The following is a 19,467-nucleotide window of genomic DNA, read 5'->3' on the forward strand; positions in this document are numbered from 1 at the left end:
TGTTGCTAAGTGTGGGAGGCGGGTAGGGTATAATTCGAGCTCAATAATGTCAAGATGCTCACCAGTTAGTTTGAACTCTGGAAATATGCTCGTGTCAGAGCTTATCGCGCTTATCTTGCTAAAGTTGTCCCAGGTGCATTCGGACTGTGTGTGTGTGTGTGTGTGTGTGTGTGTGTGTGTGTGTGTGTGTGTGTGTGTGTGTGTGTGTGTCTGTGTATGTTGAGCAGTGGTGGTTAAAATAGACCAACAACCACAACCCTCAGCTGAGACAGACAGCACACACAGCCAGTTTTCTGGGACTCAGCCAGCAATAACATAATGATACATCACAATATTCAATTAACTGAGGAACATGAAATGTATATCTCTGCATATTCAGTATCAGTTTCACCTCTTATCATGCTTAATCTAAGCTCCAGTGAAGACTTTTGGGCCTAAGGGCCTGTGTCCACTGACGCCGTTCTTGCACTGGCAGCACCTATTTTTAAAACAAAACCAATGCAGGTCAGTGTTTTCAAGCATCAAAAACGCCCTCAGCAATAGCTGTTTTTTGCTGCTGCGCTCAAAAGTGCTCTCAGTTGAAAAAAATGTAACTTTCAGAACACCGCCCCTCTCGTCAACATCACTTCTCCCTCACCAACAAATCAAAATCAGGAAGACTTCTGATATCAGCTTTGTAAACAACAATGGAAGGGGAGAAACTAATCTGACATCATCCTTTTGGAGGGTACTACTTTCAGGTGGAAAGTTTCTGCTCATGCTCGGACAGGATCTCTTTACATGGTTTACATTTTTCTTGAAGAAATGTTCTTCAATAAAAGCAAATATTAAGCACACAGAGCAAGTGAAAACAGAACTAACAGTCTCTATCAAGGGACGTGGAAGTCAACTATCATAACCTAGCAACAATTAGCGCCGGTGAGAAGTGAACCGATTTGTGAGTGCTGCCAGTGCAAAAGGCTCTGTTGTGGACATAACATAAGCAGTCTCATCCTGATTTTTAAGAAGTCAAATATTTTACTTATTTGGATTATTTGCACTCCAGCTGACACTGACCCTGCAACAGTGGTTTCAGGTAATACAAATGAAAACATAGCAATAGCCAATATTTCCTTCTAATGGTCTCTTTTGCTGTTGTAGCCCATAAAGAGGCATCAGTGTCAATTTCAGCTTGTTTCATAACCTCCTCACCGGAGCTTTAACTACTTTAACTTCGCTGTCCGACAGAATCAAGCTTTCTTCTTCTTTTGTCCTCCTATAAACTGATTCTCTGGCTGAATAACTTCTAACCGTTCACATTATCCTCATTCAAGTCAGATTACACTGTGAGGGAGTCATGAGGTGGCGACACAGTGAGTCAAATCAGCAGGGATATCTGTCTAGAGGACAGTTTTGTTTTTTCGGGACCAGCGAATTATTATATCCCACGAGTCAGGACGACGATATATTGCCATATCAATATTTTTCCCGCAAAAACTACAAATTTCACTGTCTTCCAACAATGTCCTTTACTAAATCAAACTTTGGTGCTTGCCTAAAAGATCCTAAAGAAACAGCTCCCACTTCCTCTACACAGCCTGTAGCTTTATTTCCTTTCCCTCGGACACTTCACTCTCATTTCAATCCTTCCCTGTTGATCAAAAACTTTCACGCCACATTAGTGACAGAAGAAGTACTCAGATCCTTTTTTCCTTGAGCTAAAATGCCAATACATTAATGTTGAAGCAGTCTAATAAAAGAACGAGTCTGGCATGAAATGCTGCATGAGTATATTTGGGAAAATCTACTTAAGTAATAAAAATGAAACGCTCTCACTGCAGAAAATGGCCCCTGTGACAGATAGATTACAATGAATAGCATTATTGCACTTACTATATCATCAGACATTAAGGAAACATGGTATGTTGAGGTGCTGGCTTCTCTGTCAACAGTCCAGCAGCCAGTTTGTCCTCCCTCTTAGTTTCGATTTCGGTCTGGAATGGTCTGCATTTGTTTTGACCAGAGAATAAGGGTGTTTTAAGCACCTCAAAAGGCCGCTTCGGACGCCCCTCAGCCTGCCAAGCAAACAGCAAACCAGCAGAAGTTACTGCGATGGAAGTGGGCAATCAAACTGGTTCAGACATAATTGATTCTAACAGTCTTAAAAGACTCAGCATTTTATAATAAACTCCACCACCAGAAACGTGCAAAAGTAGTATAAATATTGGGGATGCTTCCGAAAAATGGAGCAAGATTAGAACGCAGAATGGTTTCAAGACTGATGCAGAGTTGGCTAAACGCTGAAGCTTCAGTGTCCATGACATGGCAACCAGTGTGCGCCTCCACTCTAGGGCTTTTTCAATTTCAATTATGATTTTGGCTTACTACGATCATGGAAACAGGATGATCTAAATTAAATGATGAATGTGCCGCATGCCAAGTTGCTCTAATTCTGTCCATAGGTTTGGTCATGTGTGGTAAATGTTTCAAAGTGTTTGTTGTTTCATTCTGGCCAGCCCTACCTAAAAAACATAGTTTATTTATTTCTACTAACATATTATCATTGTGTATACTTTTATTTATATATTTTTATACTTTTGTACTTATTTTCATTTATTGCTTGTTTTTCCAGGTGTTTGGACTGGTAAATCATTAAGAGTGATTAAGTTCGATAAATGCATGTTGATCCAGAGGTTGTAAAATGTATGAGTAAAAGAGTTTAACACTAGAACGACCGGCATTCTATCACTACTAGAAAGGCCATAGCGGTCATTTTGACTGTTTACGAATTATTTGCATATCATTTCAATAATCAATATCAAATATAAGAATAAATGGATCTGTAATGTTGTCAAAGGTATAATAAACTTCAGGACACAAACATTAAATTCTAATGAATTTGAAATTTGAATAGTTTATCGACAACCACGGGAACAGCAGCTGGCGTTTTTTGCGAAGGGGAATGATCTCTGTATCATTCTCATGTTCAATCTCAGAGCCAGTGTCAGATGAAGTTTCGAGAGACCAGGAGACATCACTTTCTGTATCCGAACCTGCGCCTCCATCAGACTCTGCCTCATCAAGGCTCTGGAGCCTCTGTGGCAGCAATCCTCCTCCTTCCTGACATTTCGTTCTATTCTGTTCTAAATTAGATCCTAATTTACTCTATTCTGCCTTTTCAATGTTGATTAATTCAAATGTATGTCTCCTATTCTTTCTATATGGTTTTAGGCGGGTAAGCTTTCTTTCCTCCTTGGCTCGAGCGTTATAAACAATAGTTGCTAGGCTACAGCGATGCGCACCTTCAAGTAGTGGTGGGCGATATAACGATCTTACATCGTGAAGGATTTTAACTTGCTGACGATCTGCCAAAGCAGAGAGATCGTAGAACCGGGCTAATGTGTTTATTTTATTATGCTGCAGTTTATGCTCCTACACAGACGCATCTCCCCCCTCCTTTTTTGCTCCGCAGCGGTGAAAACGAAACTTTGATCATGTGTCACAGAATGAACACATTCTGTATTATGTTTGATTATATATAAACCAAACTAAAGTTAGTCCAATGATGTCATAAAAACAACAAAGGCTGCAGAGCCTATATGAAGCTACAGCTGTAGGAACTATGCAGGGCTATAATAGAACAGAAACACAAGAACTCAAAGTCTACATGTTTTTAAATGAATGCATCACTGCGTGAAAATGTTCCTGATGAACATAAAAAGAGGACACATAACTAAATCATAATTTCAAAGTGGTGAGGAAAACCTTCAAATTTTGCATAAATATTGATCAAATCGAGGGAAAGACATTTCTGTTGCTAAAGATGTAGACCTCCAGACCTCCTACAAAGATGTTTTTCAAATAGATTAAACTTGTCAGTGCAGTTTTTGTGCATTTAAAAACATTATACAGGGAAATAAGTTTGGCAACTTACAAATTTGTCTAAAGAGCAGTATGAAAAAAATCGTGATAAAATCGTGATCGTGATTATGCCAAAAAAAATCCTGATATGATATTTTTCCCATATCGCCCACCTCTACCTTCAAGAGCGGGAAAAAGTAGCGAATACTGAAATGATACACTGGCTATAATGCATGCTGTCAATATGCCCGCTATGGACTATCAAGGTAGAAATACTCAAAACTCTTTTGTGTTTTGTGTTTTTGATAAAATAACAATGCTAGAATAAAATATAGACACATTTAAGAAAAGTCATGGTCCTGTAGTTACATAGGTTTTATTTTAAGTAAGCTATTACATTGCAAAATTAAAAAACAGTCAAAATGACTGCCTTGGTATTTCTAGTGTTAATAATCAGGATCTCAATATCAATCTAAATGATCATGATTTCTGCCATAATTGAGCAGCCCTAACTGAATGTAAATGTTTTGGCTTTTAAGGTCCAACTGTGTTCACTGCTGTGTAGTTAAATCTATAAAATGCATGATGATGAATAATGTAATATAGTTTGGATGTAAAATCTGATTCTGCTAAGTAAATAGTTAGCTCAGATAATAAATGACTTTGTTGTGACTTGACAGTTTGAAAGCTTACTCACAAACAGTCCTTTTAAATGTTCTTGGTAACACCCTGCTGGGAATATTCAATCATATCTTTGTATAATTATAGTCATCTCGACATCATTCAAGCACCAATTTTCTCATAACTTCATCAGCTCAGAAAAGGCTTGGTAAGAAAACAAGCAAACCCACCTGCAGTCTGTAGTGTGTCTGTAGGACTTGGCAGGTTTGGGGTCTCATCCTGCAGGGGTCCCAGAAGATTTGTTGTGCCTTTATGATACTGGCGATAGGATGTCTATTCAAAGCCTGCTGAGCTGTTTGTTTGCAGCTGGACCACAAGAGAAGCATCATTTGTTAAAACCACCATAGCTGTTACTGCCAGAGTCCTAATGGCTGCTGCTCACCTGTGGATCACAGAGACAGCTGAGAACAGAGCAGAGCCCATTTACAGTAGTAACTGCCACAGTACTGTTGCAGGCCAATCAATGAATCTGTCTGCTGCCTCTACTCTCAGTGCTTTAATGGCCACTGCAGCCTGTTTATTTTCCCCGAAGGGTGTAAAGTGGAAAGGAATCAACACTCAGTTACATCTCAAATTTGTGGCTATCGTACTGCTGATTGGTAAACCTTTCTGTATTTGACTCCTGGGAAAACTCAGACTCTCTCTGCATTCATACTGTAGCATGGACTGCAATCTGCTGTTTCTATTGTGTCGTCATTTATATTCACACATGGAACACGTTGAAAACAGACAGGGAAGTGAGGATAAGAAGGATCGAGTCTAACATCGAACACCAACAGGCTGGAAAGTGATTTTGTGGACTTTTGGAAGCACCGTACAGGTTTAGAACACTGAGGGACCAAAATATCGTATTATAGATGAGGCACCATTATTTTTTGCAAGGTGTTTATTTACTGCAGGTACAGGTAAGAGGAAGCTAATTACAAGTGATAAAGAGGGGAGACATCCCTTTAAAGAAAACTGTGTGAGCCTTCAATGCAATGGCACCTGGCCAATTGAATCTACAGAGCAGTGTGTGATAAGAGCGGACAGCTGGACGCTTGACAGAATCAATCTGTTGAGATATAATATGTCACAAAGTAAGCAACGAAATAGTGCCTGCGGGAAAAAGCTCCATTCAAAAAGCGCAAATATACAAATTAGTTTTGGCACACAAAAAAAATCTTGTGATACAAAAGATGCGTCTAGTGTTAAATAGTTGGTTGACACAATCCATATCTGTCTGCATAGAACAATCTGTAGTGAAAAGCCTTGTTATTGACTACATTAAAATAACAAAAAGCACAGAATTATGATTTTATTTCCCTGAGTTATGTAGATTTTTGCCATGTGGGTTCATGTTAATGTTTACTGTACATCTGTCACCTCCTCTGTGAGCTAGCTGTCACATTTACATCAAATCAAGAGCAAAAACTCAACAGATTCTGGATGTTAGTTTCTACATGAAAACAGACACACTGTTTCCCCTCCAGCAGCTGAATAATGATCATTCGATGCCTGACAGTTATCCAATGGATGTCACTCACACTGTACACATATGCATGGATGTTTGAACATATGCACACTGATACAGACGAACACACAAATGCACACATTGAATACCAGCAACTGTAAGGTGAAGCTCTGAAACACTGCAGAGAGTGACGCTCATATGCCCTAGTTATAAATTATGTGTTAAGATCCCTCATCCTCCCCTTTATTAGCACACTTATTTTGTGTCATGATAATTAGCAGACAGTAACTAATACAGACAAAAAGAGTCACTGTGTCACAAGAGGAGCATTCGCATTTTTTAGCACTATGCACCGAGGCAAGTAACACTTTCACACCATTTTAATTGGTCTCCAGGAACACTGAGAACAGAATCTGTTTTTGTGCTGCACTGCTTCATGTTCTTGCAGCTTTGCGAGTGGCAAAAGGTTTTGGGTATCTGATTTGTATTCAGAGATGATTGAATTCCACTGATGCTAAATAATCAGCCAGTCCTCCCTATTTTCACCACTAAACATCGACAACAGAGAACGAATCGGCTTACAGTGTGTGTGTGTGTGTGTGTGTGTGTGTGTGTGTGTGTGTGTGTTTCTCTAAATTATAATAAACCTATTGGCAGTTATTTTATCATGATATTTCGCTGATGTTGGCAACTGTGGTTAGTTATTTCAAATCCAGTTCTCTGCAAGCCAAGTGTAAGACGAGGTTCACAAACTGTTCACACCGTCTTGTACATGATGAGACGTTTGAGGCTGTTGTTGGCATGGTCTTTGAATGTCAGGCAATGAGCATGGTCAGCATTCGCTACCTTGTTAGGGCTTGCATTGGCCTCTCCACGTACTTTGGTGATTGTAGCCAATTTCAAATTCCATTCAATCTTCTTTAATCAATGACTTAAGAGTTACTAACATTAATGTTAATAGTTAACACTGTGTTTAATGTCCTATCATGGACACCCATTCTTACTTAACGCAGGCATTTTTTACAAAATATTAAAATGATCATTAATATGTTTATTTTCAAATATTCATTATCGGTAGCCTAGCGGTTATGTTGCCCCATGTATAGAGGCTATAGTCCTCATCGCAGTGGCCGTGGGTTCAAATCCAACATTTCCTGTCTCTCTTTAGCTGTCCTATCTGATTAGGGCACATAACTTTCAGTCATTGTGCTTTAATGTATAAATATGCTGAGACAACCTTTAAAATGACTTCTTCCTTACTCACTGCAACAACAAAGAAAAACGGTATATCTATCCTGTCATTAAAATGGAGTCAATAGTTGCCAAAAATATTGAAAACCTTATTAGCAAGTGGCCCTGAGTGTAGGCCTGCTTAGCCTGGCATCGTGGTCAGCACAATATCCTGAATATTTAGTGTTTTTATGAGTGTGGGTCTGACCCGTAATGGCACAATGATGTAAAGCACGTCTGGGTAAAGTACAGTAAGCACAGTATTGTTAGTCAGACTATGCACACACATACACACCCAGCAGCTTGCTTGGCCTCGCCCCAGCCAGCTTCAGTTTCCTCTGTGCATCCAGGTTTGCATGAAAGCCATGAATAAGTCAGCATTTCTGCATGATAGGTCTGTAACTAGGAGTGACAGTTAGAGAGCACAGTCTTCAGAATCTCAGATGGGACACAGTGTGTGTTGAGTGTGTTGGGGCTGAGTGCATGTGCTTGTGATTCTGTGTCCTCCCCCCCCTTCCCTCTTCTACCTCACAAATGGACGTCATGCTGCTGGTAAGGTCTAAAAGAGAGACAGAGAGGTTGTTGACGTCAGAGGTTAGTGCAGACGTACTTGGATCATCACGTAATCAAACAGTCATTTTAGGTTCATGTTTCCCCAGTGACAATAATTAAGTTTGAACACATTCCGGAAACTCGGGATTCAGGAAATCATTCATTTGTTGGTTTTCACAGGTCCATCAAAATCACACAATTGGTTTCTAGCTGGCAGGGGTAAGTATCTTCACCCCTGACGTATACACCAGTCATTGTTTGTACACTATGTTCTGTTTTTCATTCTTTTGTCTTTGGTATCACTTTTTTCATGCAATTTAACCAATTATATTGATATTTCACCAATTAGATTTGTTACTAGTTGATTCTCAACTATCATTTTTGCAACTGTCTACCAATATAATCATTCCACTGTTTTAAACATACTGATTTTTGATAGAGGTGCACTGTCTGGTGACCAGAATCTGACCATTTTCAGCCTCAGCTGTGATAGTTGAATCGCCGGTACTCTTAAATTTATCAGATTCTGTGCCGATCTCAGATTTACACACAGAAGACACAAGTTTCACGCCGGGGCCATAGGGACACGAACGCATCGGCAGTGAAGACCTGCGGTGCCCATTAGCAGTGGCGAAAAAGCATTGACCAAACAAAGACTGTTACTGGCACTTGCTTCTCTTTCCAATAAGTACCTTTTACAAGTTTTTGATTCACATCTGCACTGTCCAAATATCTCGTATGTTATCGCATCTCTCTCGCTCTCTCTCTCTCTTGCTCCACATGGCTGGGGGAGCGCAGGATATTAAACTATTATTTCAATAATATTCTGTAGTCTTCTTTGGTTATGTGTTGGACACTAAAATATAAAAGAAACCTCAGCATGTGAGCCTGTGATTAAAGTTTGACCTGCAAGGAGACCTATCACTTTGCAGGAAATATTATAAATTAAAGAATATGAATAAGAAACTGAATAAAAGAAAGGCAGCGAGGCAGACAAGAGGTAAGAGAACACAAGCAAAAGCATAATAGAGAAGTCATCAGCTGTAGTTATTTGTTGGGCAGTTCATAATGCTTTCAGGATGTGACATTTCTTTGTACGGAAATAATTGAGATTGAATATGATCTTTTTAATCCCAGATACTATATGTTTTTTTGTTGCCTGCTCTTCAGTTCAGGACTCTTCTCACAACCAACCGCAGCTCAGTCTCAGCCCAAAGCCGGACAAACTACATCAGCATGCAGGATATTTGTGTACACAGCATGGAAGTGTACCTTTGCTTACCTTGTTGCACCTAGGAATACATATCAGGTGTTGAGTAGAATTGATTTTATGAGGCAACAATGCAGCAGAGAACAGTAAACCTTGGTTGAAATACAATGTCATACAAAGTGGAAGCAGATGTCCCCCTGATGCTGCATATTGTCAGTCCCATTGTCTTCATCCCAGCCTGTTGATAAAGATCCAAATCAAGTTCCAGATTCGACCCCCGTGTGTGTCTCAGTTCTCTCCCGGTGGGCGGCTGGAAGTGGACATAGCATCTGATTTAATGACATGTGCGTACACACAGTCCCTACTGAATAAGTCATCCGGTCTCTGCTTACACACCCATAGTACTCATCTATTTTTCAGTCCGGGGCATTTCTCTCTTTCCTTCTTAATCCAATTCTGTCTCTTATGTCCATCTGTCTCTGTCTCCTCTCTGTGACCTTCAGCTGACTGCAGCTCAATAGCATTAAAATAACATACCAAATATCATACAGCTTATTTTCCTTCCCAACATCACTGAGCCATTCTTATGTGTCCTTCTTGTTGAATTATCACTACACAGGTGTTGTTTGTTGCTGTGTGAGTTTTTATGGAAAGCCATCCACAATAAAAGGGGTGAAAAATGTTTTGAAATCGGTCTTTATCCTTGGAATCCACATTTGCATGTACTCCAGGCTTTAGTAACAGCTGGATAACTTGGCTTATGATCGTCAAAACAATCTCAATCCCATTTATCATCACTTGATGTACACTCTGTATTCCATTTTTTACCCAAAGCGGCACAGTTTAGATACATAATATGACCACTTCTTCTTTTTTTTCACTTTGTCATTCGAGAATTAATGCCATTTTGATCAAGCTCTCTGCGTTCCTCCACAGACAGACCTTTTGCTTTGAACTGCTAAATGATTGATGGCTGAGATGAAAGTGAATGTAGGTCACCATGGGTGAGGGTCGTCAGAAGCGGTATAAATCAGACAGGGATAATAAGCAGATATCATGAGGGATAATGGTCGAACCGGATCCATTACAGGTATATTGAAAAGCCGTAGCTCAAAAACATGTCACAGCTGCTTAATACTAATTTCATGTTTTACTTCTAACAGATAATTTGATGTAAAAAATATGGACAGTTTAGTGTTTGAAAATGATGTGATTATTGAGTGAGGTTAACTAGAGTATTCAGTTCTAGAGCTTTTACATATGTCCTGAATTTGGACATCGTTTTATGTATGTGTGTCTTGTTCCTCATATGACATGAAACAGTTAATGTTATTGTATTTTCCCTCTACAGTCTCTCTATACTGTAGCTGATTTGTAGTCTTTGTTTGAGAGAAACTTGTTCTGGACGTCAGCTCTGTGATCTCTTTTTTAAATCATGTAAAAATATTCTTGTCTCCTCATTAAGCAAGTTCACTCCGAATTTCCTCAGACAGGAGGAGGCAGCCAGACAAAGAATGATGCCAAAGCAGCCAGCTGATGATGAAGACACCGCAAGCTCAGACACAGTCAAAACACGTCCAGGGAAAATACAGCTCAGAAACGTTCTAACAACTGAGCATCTCACTGAGAGATTCACACTATAGAGACGACTTTGTAAGCATGTCACAATATACTCAACTCAGTCAGTAAGTCTGAAACTGTATTTCTGTCAGAAGTTATAATTCTTTGTACATTTTTATTGTATAATAAAGCGATACAAAAAAAAACTTTTGAGCAGAAAACCAAACAGGAGGAGAAACTGGGTGAGTTGAGGAGAAAGCGAGAATGCCTCTTTGACGTGTCCTCCCCTTTAGCACTATAAAGTGGAGAAGGAAAAAAAAGTGGACAGAAGGGGCGGGACTTCTGATATCAGCTTTGTCAACAACAATGGCGGAGGAACAATTTACAGCAGCTGCTGCCAATACCTCCTGACTCCTTTACATGTTTCCTTGGTGATCTTTTTCTGAATCAAAGCACATATTAAGCACGCAGAGCAATCGAAAATACACCTACAGACTTTTTTATTAAGTCATTACTGGACATTTTTGGTCTTTATTGGATAGGACAGCTGAGGAGAGAGAGTAAATGCTGGGAGGAGAGCGTAGAGAGGTGTGAGACATTAGCGTTAGGCTTTTGACGCTGCCACACCTACGGACATTATCGAGGGAAGCAGAAGTTAACTTTCAGAACCATCTGAAACTGAACTCGCTTCTACACGCCTGCTTTGAAAAAAAATATGGCATTTCAACTTTCAAGCCAAAGGCAGATGGCGCCCTCTGCTGGTTAAAGAATAATGCGATACATTTTTTTTATCTGATCGATTTGATTTGTCCATATTATTTTGCATAGAATTTTTATTGCATTGCTAGGTAAGATCCAACTTTGTGGATCTCAAATCTCATAGGTGGAATGCAAAATGTAAGCATTACAATTTTGAGTGAGATATCCAAAGTTTGAGAAGCTCTGAGAAAAGTTTGTTTTTAGTATGTGTTTTGAAAAAGGCTGAAAGTCTTCACAATGCATGACAGAATTTGCAAAACACAGACATCAAATCATCACCTCTGCTTCTCAGTTTACTCAATACCCATACATTATTCTACACTGTTGTGAATCATGAAATATTCATGGTGACATAACATCTATATTGCATTATAACGTGCCCCAGATTTTAGCTGTATTTGTGACACACATTTGGCTGTCCTCTAAGGCTCACAATACATAGCTAGTCCTCTCTTTTCTCGCTAAAAAAAAATCACCAGAGACATCCTTTGAAAGAATTTGGTTCAATCTGCAGTCTGTCTGTGTGAAAGCTGCAGTGGGTGTATAGTATATCTGTTGCAATCTAGAGATCAGCTGCATACTCAACAAAAAGGTCTCAGAAAGAGGGACCCATGAGTTTTCTGAATCTGTGAGGGGAAATGACAGAGGGAAATTGAGAGTGAAGCCGGGCTATCAAAAGAGCAGAAAGAGCCAAATGAAAGGCTGAGAAAGGAACACAAACTGGGGAACAGATGGAGAGTAAAAAGATTTGGAAATCATAAAGGGAAAAAGGGGCGAGGGATCAGACAGAGATAAAGCTGGTGCTGGGAGTAAAGGCTGAGGAGAGAGAGGAGAAAGTTCTGTTGTCAGCAGAGAGGGAGGCAAGTGATGGAGGGATAATGACAGAGGGAGGAGCCCTCTTGACCTCTGCTGACCTCTCTGCTGGGAAGAGTTGAAGGAAGTGGGCGCAGCAGCACTCCTAATGTGATGGGATATCCTGCCGGCTGCCTGCTAACCCCTCTTCCTCCAAACCGTAATGTCTGTTCCCATCGTTTCACAGTCACCTCTGCAGGATGAGGCCGCGCTCGAGTCTAGAGCTACACCAACACGCCGGAGACACACTCATAGACACTTGACTCAATGACACACACATGTCCACATGCACACGAGCACAGATGGATGTACACAGGCGTTCACACATGCTGACAGCCAAAAAAATCACACACATATTAACACACTTTCAAGTTGACTCAACAACTTTCACAGCCAAGGACACTTTGACTCAGGTCACCGCATTACGCACAAATGTAGGACAGTGTTGAAATTATAGTAGAGAAGAGGAAGAGCTGTTGGATTAGAAACACGGAAAGTACTGCCAGTGATGGCATCAACAAAAACATTATTATCATGCAGTGCAGTGCAGTGCAGCTGGTTTGGTTTACTGAATGCAAACAAAGCCCATTATCCCTCACAGTGCAGTTTGAACACCAAAATGAAAGCTTATCATTTGATGAGTGTTTAAAGGATACACATAATTACCACAAGATGAGAGTATTTATCATTTTGTGATTACTGAAGCCAAATGCTAAATGGCTCGTCTCTTCAAAAGAGCGCTTGTTTTATTTGCCATTATGCTTCATTATGGTTGGTTACGCGTGTCCCCCCCTCTGTAAAAAGAACTTCAGCTACTTGTGGGTATTTTTTCTACTGTGGAAAAAGCTTCCCCCCCCCACTCCTCTGAAACATCAAAGCATGGCCACACTGAAACTTCAAGCCCATTTTGGCTTTGCCCTCCTACCTCTAGATCCCGTAATTACAGCTCATACAAGACATCAACATTATTACTCGTCAAACCACGGTATAATAATACCGCAAAACACTTCAAAGAGACAACTCACATTTCAAGGGAGAAATAAAAACTCATGGATTATGCATTAGGAAGGACTGAATCAACCTTCCAAAGCAGCTGGCGCTCAGTTCACGTTATCTGGAGCGAGACACAAAACTTGATTGTCGAGATCTACAGTATGTTGGTGTAATGTTAAAAAAATAAATGTTACATGATTGTTGTAAAAAAATTCCAGACCAGTGGTTTGGAGTATTTTGTATAAGACTGCATACTGTGTCTGCAATGCTTTTTCAAATGTAATGGTAGGATTATGCATGTGTGTGCCTGGCTGTGAGGTTAAATTACACTGCTTTGACAGATAAAACAGCCACACCAAGCTGGATTTCTTATGTTTCAATACTGCCCTCTTGTGTCCATGTAAAAATAAGGCAAACATTCTGTTCTATTTTTTTCTCCTTCATATTATTTTCATCTAAACGTTAGATCAAATTAATGTCACTATGCACACCAAAAAAAACAACCTTGAAAAGGAGAAATTACTATTTTTTACTTTCATTTCATGCAGATAAACCGTGTCAGTACAAGAACAGATTCATAGCATAGACAGGAAGCGAGGAAGCAGCACGAGCAGGCATCAAAAATGAATGGATACATGTAAATACAGTACACTGGATAAAGCTACACCGGAGAGAATGGGGTTGTGTAGTGTGTGTGTGTTTGAGTGTTTGTCTGCCATCAGTATAAAGTACAGTATTTGTATTTGCAGACCCAAAATAATCTCAACAAGGAATCATCCAATTGTTACCAGTTTAGGTCTGAAGATGTCTTGGAGAAAGTGTCAGTGCTTGAAACAGAACATTGGAGGTACAGGCTGTGTCGGTGTGCATCAGACATTACATCGACATTGACACAGATACATCTATTTTTACCAGTTTTACTTTGAAATGGTGCTGACATTTTATGCCCATTTCCTCCAGGTTGCAATCTTGGGTTTTGATCTCCAAGGTTTTTGAGGGATGCTGCCAGATATATCTTGGATCATGCACAGAGATGATCAGATATTTTTAGGAACCGATCTAAGTCAGAGTTTTCTGCCTCTACCCCTGAAAGGAGCTGAGTCTTAAGAGTGCATGATGCCACGAATAACTGAAAACTCTTCAGGACAATATAACTCTTTGTGTCAGTAATTCAGCATTTAGATTCACAGGAAGGCTCTTGCACACATACCTTATCTAAAGTAAACTTTAGAAGAGTTATCTCTTGTTTCAGATGGAATACTGTAGAACTCAGCTTCATGTTTCCCCTGTGGGTGTCTGCACTAAAAGAAACAGTTGCCTGGCACAGAACTACACACTCTAACACAAACACAGAGAAATTCAATATCACATTGAACAGCAATATCCTACACAGAACACTGTGGACCAGGGATCGTCTATGAAATAATTCTCTTTGATTTCCTCTGAATGTTGTTCAAAGTCAAACCCACTGGTTGGAAACTGAGATGGTAATAAGAGAAAGTGCGACACCAGTGTGGATGATGTGTGCGTGTGTGTGTGTGTACAGTAAATGTGTGAACAAGAATATCAAGCTCCAATATGAATTTAACCTATAGTGGTCATATATGTGTGCAAAGACTGAAATGCAATGTAATATTCAGCACAGTGATACTACTAGGCTACATCTTTAATAATGCTGTGACCTACTTCCTGACTGGCAAGTCAACAGTTTCATCGACACCGCCGTCTAACTGCCACGACATAAATGTCGCCCTGCCTTCATAATGTCACTGACATGTCAGCCGTTTTAATAATTCATGGGGGGTGTCTATTCCATTTATATATCCGTGCTTTAATTGAGTTTGAAGCATTCAACCCCCCCATCCTCACTCACGCCCCTATTTAAAAGTGTTTCTTCTTTACAGTGGAGCTGGAGCAGAATATGAAGGAACACATGTGTAAGTGGAAACCCATTATTCTGTGCTCATCAAATATTAAATATTGCAATGAAGGAAGTTTTTATTGTGAAGGTTGTCCGTGTAGGTTCTCAGTCGCCCAGGTCATGGTAAATTCTAAGCTTGATCCAAAGACAACTGGACTGGTAGAAGACTGAAGAAGCCTTTCGGAGGAGAGTGAAAAGATCTTCAACCAGTCCAGTTGACTTTGGATCAAGCTTCCAAAAAAAAATTTGTGTACAAGATGGAGAGCAATTTCTGAGCCAACTTTTTGAAACCATTTATCTTGGTGACAAATGCTTTTAAAAAGTTGGCTTGCAAGTAACTGGTTACAATGTGAGATGTTTAAATCTATATACTGGTTGAAGGAGAGAAATATGCAATACAACACATGTTTGGTGTGAGAAATGTAGGTTCAGTTCTACCATTTGGATTGTTCAAAGGAAACTGGAATAAGGTGTATTGAGCAAGAGTGACACCCTGTGGTTATTGAGGCTTAATGCAAAGACAACAACTGCATGTCACCAAACTTCAGTCCTGTTCTCTAACACGTTTACAGAATAAAAATAACATTTGGAGATCACATCACTTTCTGGATTATAATTTAACAGTGCTAGACATTTAGAATTGTAATATTATAGATATAATACTGTATCACTCCAGTATCAGTCCAGAAACTACCAATGTTTCTTGTCAGCGTACAAAATAGATCATGAATGTCATATTGTTCCTTAAAAGGACACCCAGTACAGTACAGATGGACGGCAGTAGCTCAGTCTGTAGGGACTTGGAGGGTCGCCGGCTCAAGTCCTGGTGTGGACCAAGTCTGGATATTGGTCTGGTAACCTGAGCACTGCAGAGGTTCCCTTGAGCAAGGAAACCCCACCAGCTCAGGAGCGCTCGCTGGTGGCAGCCCCCTCACTCTGACATCTCTCTATTTGTGCATGTCCATAGGATCCTGTTTGTAAGAAAATAATGGTAAAGTGTATTTTGCATAATATGTGACCATTTAGTTACAGACCCCTGTATTTACATACATGTGTATCCCATTTTGTGTTCTTTTTAATCCAAAAGCATTGTTCAATTGTACTATATTTGCTCTATTTTATATAGTCCTATAAAAAAAGAAAAAAAGATCACTCTGGAAGCTGTCTCGCTAATGATGATTGTAAAACCCTTTTTAATACAGCGTGATACAAAATAAAGTTGAGATAAATGTGAATCAGAAAATATCTTTCTTCCCAGAATCACACATACAAACAGGCTTGTTTACTTTTGGGAAAGTAAGGGGCTTTTTGCTGATTATCAAAATGGGTTTAGACTAGGTAGATCAACAATGGAGTCAGTTGTGGTGTTAGATCATGATATTAAAAAAGCATTGATGAAAAAGGAAATAGTGATAAGTGTATTCTTGGACATTGAAAAAGCACATGACTCTTTATGGAAAGAAGGGTTATTGATTAAGTTATATGACTTGGGGATAAGGGGAAGAATGTTTAATTGGATTAAGAACTTTTTTTTAAAATTAACTATAGAGGTAAGAGTAGGTGGAAAATATTCAAAAGTCGTTCAGATAGAAAAGGGAACCCCCAAGGAAATGTAATAGGTCCAGTTCTTTTCAACATAATGATTGATGATATATTTATCAGTGTTGATAGTGGGTTGGCTTGTCTCTGTTTGCTGATGATTGGAGCCATCTGGAAAAGAGGAAGAAATGTCCAGTTCACTATTAAACAGATTCAAAAGGCTCTGGACTCTGTTGAGGAGTGGGCAGACAGCTTCTAAAACTAAGTACATGTGGTTTGGCTTTAAGAAAAAATGCCTGATATCGAGCTGTGTTTGTATGGTTGTCCTTTAGAAAGAGTGACATAATTTAAGTTTTTGGGAGTATGGTTTGATGGAAGGCTCACTTGGGCAGTTCATGTCAGAAAAATAATTGAGGAATGTGAAAAAGTACTAAATATTATGAGAAGTTTATGTGGTTGTGAATGGGGTGCAGAGAGAGGAACCATGGACACAATTTATCAAGTTATGATAAGGTCAGTGTTTGATTATGGCTGTGTTGTTTACGGCTCTGCTGCCAAGACTCTTTAAAGAAGTAGACACTGTTCAATCTAAAGCATTAAGACTTCTTTCAGGAGCCTTTAGATCGTCCTCTATACCTGCTTTGCTTGCTGAAATGGGTGAGATGCCACTGCATTTGCGATGGATTAGATTGGGTTTCTGGTCAAAACTTAATGGTAGTGGTCATAATTCTCTTGTGTGTTTCTCTCAAGAGACATGCACCATCCAGTAAGAATAAGAAGCTCCATTTTTAGACCCTGAATAGGGACTTTGGGAAAAGAAAAGGGCTCAATTGCAGAGCACATGTGTCGGGACCCTGTTCCCTTTTGGATTATGTCAGAACCTGATATGGATTTTGAACTTTTATCCACTGTTCAAGATAAGCAAAGTGATGTAAGTTTCAGGGTTGATAAATATCTACATGAGTCAATCGAGTCATTTTTAAAGATATTTACTGATGGCTCTAGAGACCCAGAGAGTGGTAAGGCAGGTTTTGGGGTGTATGTGACACAATTAGAAATAAAAATGTGTCACTGAGTTAATAATTTTACATCAGATTTACATTTGGGCATTGTACTGGATTGAGGATGTCAAACCAGATAAAGTAGTGATTTGTTCAGACCCAGCTGCAGCCCCAATGTCCTTAAGAGGAAGGAGATTGACGTCTCGACCAGATATTGTAAATTAAATATTAATGAGTTTAGAGTTGAAAAACTGAACTATGAAGTTCGATTAATCTGGATTCCAAGGCATTCTTGGGTCATGGGTACTAAACTGCAGACAGGATTGCAAAATCATCTTAAAATATAGATTAATTAATATAGATGTGAAGGTTTCATTTGGAAAAACTGATTACAGAAGTAAAATCAAAGAAGGTCTTGAGCGCGAGTGGCAAGAAACTTTGGAGAAGGAAAAATGAGGGAGACATTATTTTAATCTACAACCTTTGATTAAGAAATCTGTCTGGAAACAGGAGCGATGTAGCACAAATAACTAGAATGATGCTGGGTTAAACCAATATTTACACAATATAGGAAAACATCCCAGTGGGCTGTGTGAGTGTGGCAGTCCTGAAATAAATAGGCTACACATATTATTACAATGTAAAAACTACACCTTACAAAGAAATGCATTATTTAAAAGATTATCCAACATGGGGATAACTTGTTTTTCAGTCAAAACATTGCTTGACCAATATGAGAACCACCAATTGATTGCCAAAGCAATTATTCATTTTCAACACGCTTCAAAATTGTTGACAATAATTCAAAGTTATGTTTTGTAGATTGATTTAATTCCTGTCCACCTGTGGAGGGCAGTAATACGCCTAGATGCGTCCAAAACTGCCGGGATAATTACAAGAAGAAGATTTCAAACGGACTTCTCGCTCTGCCGTCACACTACAAGACCCATAATGCATTGCAGCGATACAGTCACTGTCATGACACATCTTCAACATTATAAAAAGCTTCCTCCTTGGATGCGTCTTATTTGCTAACCTTGAGGAGAGGTTGGCTCCTTCTTGTAGTTAGGATTGTGAGAGGTAACTTACAGACTACCCGTCTTAAGAAGTAGAGACTGTCAGGCAGTAAATGTGTTGCCGTAATATACAGTTAGCTTTGTAGCTCTGCAGCTCGCTAAAACAGAGCGGCCAAGCTAGTGCGAGCTAACAGCAGCTACTGAGGAGACCCCGTAACATTCAACGTTGGAGAGCTAACATTACAGTCATGAAGGAACACAGTTAAAAGCGACAGTTGTCATGACATGTTGCTACGTAGCATCGTAATGTAAGTACTTCACATTCACTCGTTTACTCAGCGTTTTACAGCGTTTGTTTGGTAAACTGCAGTTTGCCAGCTAAACTTGACAGCTAAGTTAGCGTCCTGTTTCTATCTACCTAGAATATTATGAATTTCTCTTGAAACAGTGAATGTTTACCATACTCTTTTTTTTCTATACTAGTAACGTCGTGTTAGTCAGTTGTGGTTTCACTGATTGTGTGTTAATGTGTGTTAGCGTGTTAAATGACATCACGTGAATTGCCACAGCACAGGAAACATAACTCACTTAAACTCCAGTAATATAAATGTTACTGCTGCAGGTTTTTTTAAATTATGCAATTACTGACATTACAAGCTTTTCTTTCTTAGTTTGACTTTACATGTGGTGTTAATGGATACATAGCAGTGAAGCTTCTGCCCATGATATGGATTTGTTTACTTTCTGCTGTGTTATTTCCTCAATTGACCCCCCCCCCCCCCCCTCTCCCTTTCTCACTTGGAGAAAGTTTGATAAAACACCAGTCAATATGGATTAGGACAACATTGTTGTTGTCAGTT

The 19,467-nt window shown here is 39.5% G+C and overlaps 1 protein-coding gene across 1 annotated transcript in view; it reads left to right on the forward strand.

Moving 5' to 3' along the window:
* The first annotated feature begins 18,578 nt into the window (after window positions 1-18,578).
* LOC132974554 (dmX-like protein 1) overlaps window positions 18,579-19,467 on the forward strand; it is a 54,699-nt gene continuing 53,810 nt past the window's right edge. The window contains exon 1 of the mRNA XM_061038666.1: window positions 18,579-18,915. The gene's annotated coding sequence lies outside the window, so the exon portion shown is untranslated. The remainder of the gene's footprint in view (window positions 18,916-19,467) is intronic.

This window comes from Labrus mixtus, chromosome 5 (assembly GCF_963584025.1).
Source record: "Labrus mixtus chromosome 5, fLabMix1.1, whole genome shotgun sequence".
NCBI lineage: Eukaryota > Metazoa > Chordata > Actinopteri > Labriformes > Labridae > Labrus > Labrus mixtus.